Below are 3,481 nucleotides of genomic sequence, written 5' to 3' on the forward strand. Positions count from 1 at the left end.
GCAGTCATGATAGGAACTGGGGTAGGTTGCTAAATACATACATGTGTACTGGGCATATGGATATAGAATACAGTCAAATATGTACTCAACAAATTATTCTAGCACCTAGCTTTAATTTGGTAACAAACGAATACACTACAGGGTATGTTGATTACATCTTCTGGCTAATTGAAATTAAGAAATTCACTCACTGTCCTCACAAGTCTATTTTATTTTATCTTAAAAACTGATCATTATTAGAAAATAGTTTTCATAAAAAAAAATATTGGGCTTAAATCACCAAAACCATCTAAGATTTTGAAAAGCTATGTAGTCTTTAATGAGCTCATATTAAGTACTTTTCAAAAATAGCAATTAAGTACATTAAATTGCGTTCTAGGCCTAACAAACTATAAAACAGTAAAAATAAAACCTAAAAGTTTGATAAAATACAGCTTTAAAACTATATTTCACCATTCAAATTATTTTATATCCTATTACTGTACTGTATAAAGTAACTATTCTTAATGGCATATTGAAGGAGAATCGTCGTACAGCACCCAGAAGATGAAACCAACATTAGGAATATCAGGGAATAACAAACCTGTATCAGTGTTATTGGAATGTTCAGTTTTATTATCCTACATATAAATCAAAGAAATTATAAATTTTTATCATTTTGGACTACATTGCTTTAGGAAACATTTTGAATGTTGTAGCTGTCAATATCACAGCATATTACACTTGAAGAACTAGTCCAGCTTCGGATATGTTGTCACCACCACCACCTGTGTGACGCACTGCCGTGCAAACAATTACTGGTGCAATGCATATCTCTATTTTCTCTTCATCTTCATTCCAACAAGACATAGGATGCAGGGTGTCAAACATGATTCTCCCTGAACCTGCTGCTTGAGACAGTATAAAGCCGTCATCCATCAGCATTTTATCTTTTTAATGCTAATCTCAGAGTTTCCACAAACATGGTGATTAGCTGTCAGAGCAGCTTTTCTCGCAGAAGCAAGTTATTTTCCTTGGAGGTTCTTTCTGGATCATGATTGCTTGAAAGGCAAGAGTTTGAAGGTGCAAACGAGTCACTTGTCGATATCCAGGTTTCTTTGGTAATTGATTTAACAATCTAATAACCTCCCGTGGATTGTAGTCTGAAATAGAGCTGACGCGTCCATACTTCAAGATGCTGTAGAGATTAGGAGTTCCTGCTCTTTCATGATAAGAGAATCTGCATATGGCAATAATGTATCGACTTTAAGAAGTTCTGTCAAAGTGAATTCTGGTTTTGCTAGGCATTATTATGATCTGATCCCTAACAGTCTTCAGTCGTTCCTCTCTCATACCAGGAGGAAAAGGAAAATTGTCCATCATCTGAAGACCTCTCACAACTAATAGTTTAGGTTTGAAGGAGCTTAATTCGATTCCAAATCCTCTAGTGAGCTAACTTTTGGGTTATCATTGTTACTATGAATGATGAGTCTGTTTGCTCCTAATGCTTCATACTTTCCCTACTTCTCACCCGTCTTGTACTCAAAAGATTAAATGAATATCATCTTCCACATCCCCAACGTCCTCCACAAACTTAAACACCTGAATAAATATGTTTCAACAATATATGGACTTCGTTTAGCTGCCAACAGAACGCGAGCACATTCAATATCAAACCTCGAAGCCATAACCGGGGAATTACCACCTAAAGCAGAGTATGATGACAGTAATGTTCTGATGACAGAATGTCATTGACAAAATGTCTCTCAGCCGCAGATCCAGCGGAATAAAATAATGCAAAAAGCTCTTTTAAATGTTTCAGTGATTCTATATTATTATAATGTGCAGTTTTCTTTGGAGGAACCGTAGCACGAAAAATATCTGCTTCTCGGACGAAAATATCTCGACTTGTCGGAGGCGTTCCTCAAGAATTTGGTTTCCATTCTCTCTGCTATACCAAAATGTAATAAGAAGCACAATCACTGAAAACGCAGTGCTTTATACTTTCATTACTGACATTTTCCTGACAAAACTCTTACTCGTAACATACCACAGACAAGACAAGTCAGTGGTTATTACTGTGGGTCACTCTGGACTACTTGCGGGACAGACAGTAAGACCTCAATTATAGCAAGGCCATGTTGACAAGTCTCCCGGTAAGGTGCACAGAAACAATAACATCTCAGCCCTACATGCTGAAGACTATGAGGTGTGAAGTAGAAGCATCTATATATATATATATATATATATATATATTTATATATATATATACATATATATATATATATATATATATTTTATATATATATATATATATATATGTGTGTGTGTGTGTGTGTATATAATATATATATATATATATATATGTGCGTGTATGTTTATTTATATAAATATATATATATATATATATATATAGATATATATATATATATATATGCGTGTATGTTTATTTATATAAATAAAATATATATATATATATATACAGTATATATATTATATATAATATATAAATATATATATATATATATATATATATATATTTATTTATTTATTTATATATATGTATATGTATATATATATTTTTATTTATATGTATGTATATATATACATATAAATATATATATAAATATATATATATATATATATATGTATATATATATATATATATATATATTTATATCTATATATATATATATATATATATGTATATATATAAATATATATATATATATATATATATTTATATGTATATATATATATATAAATATATATATATATATATATATATATATATATTTATATATATATATATATTTATATATATATATATATATATATATGTAATAAATGAAATAATTGTTATTACATGTTTGAAACACATGACGTAATATGTCATTTTGGATGAAGATGCTAGCCGTGAGATTTGCTGTAATCATGTAAAATCATAAACAGGATGCACTATGCAGCCTCGTCAATGTAACATTTTTCTTAAACGTCAACACCAATGCATCATTGTGTGAAAGATTGTGACGTCACCGGATGCAGGTGTCTTCCGAGAAAGATTGGAAGTTTCCACATTGTGTTTAAAATGCTACGTCAACTAAGCATACGATATCTGTGACATCGATAATTTAATCAGTTCATATCTATACTTCACCAGAATTGGTCATCCGACCAAACCAGCTCCACTCCTATGATGGAGATGTTTAACTCTGTTGTTTTTAGAGAATAAATACTTTTAAAGCTAATAAGATGAACTTCGTTATCCAGCCTTAACATCTTAAACAACACATACTCAATGTGTGCTTATAAAAGTAGCACACTTATAAATGGTGGCAGCGGTGGGATACCAATAAATGGTGGCAGCGGTTAAACTCTACGAAGAGGAGAAAGATCTTCAAGTAATTATAATAATAAACTCTAAGAATTAGAGGAAGATCTTCAAGACATCAAAATAAAGCTGTAAAACCAGAGAAAGATCTTCAAGAACTCAACGTTATCT

At 30.9% G+C, this 3,481-nt stretch overlaps 1 pseudogene; it reads right to left on the reverse strand.

Moving 5' to 3' along the window:
- Positions 1-717: 717 nt before the first annotated feature.
- On the reverse strand, positions 718-1,998 carry LOC137639000 (probable ADP-dependent glucokinase; annotated as a pseudogene).
- Positions 1,999-3,481: the final 1,483 nt, after the last annotated feature.

Source organism: Palaemon carinicauda, chromosome 4, assembly GCF_036898095.1.
Source record: "Palaemon carinicauda isolate YSFRI2023 chromosome 4, ASM3689809v2, whole genome shotgun sequence".
In the NCBI taxonomy this organism is placed as follows: Eukaryota; Metazoa; Arthropoda; class Malacostraca; order Decapoda; family Palaemonidae; genus Palaemon; species Palaemon carinicauda.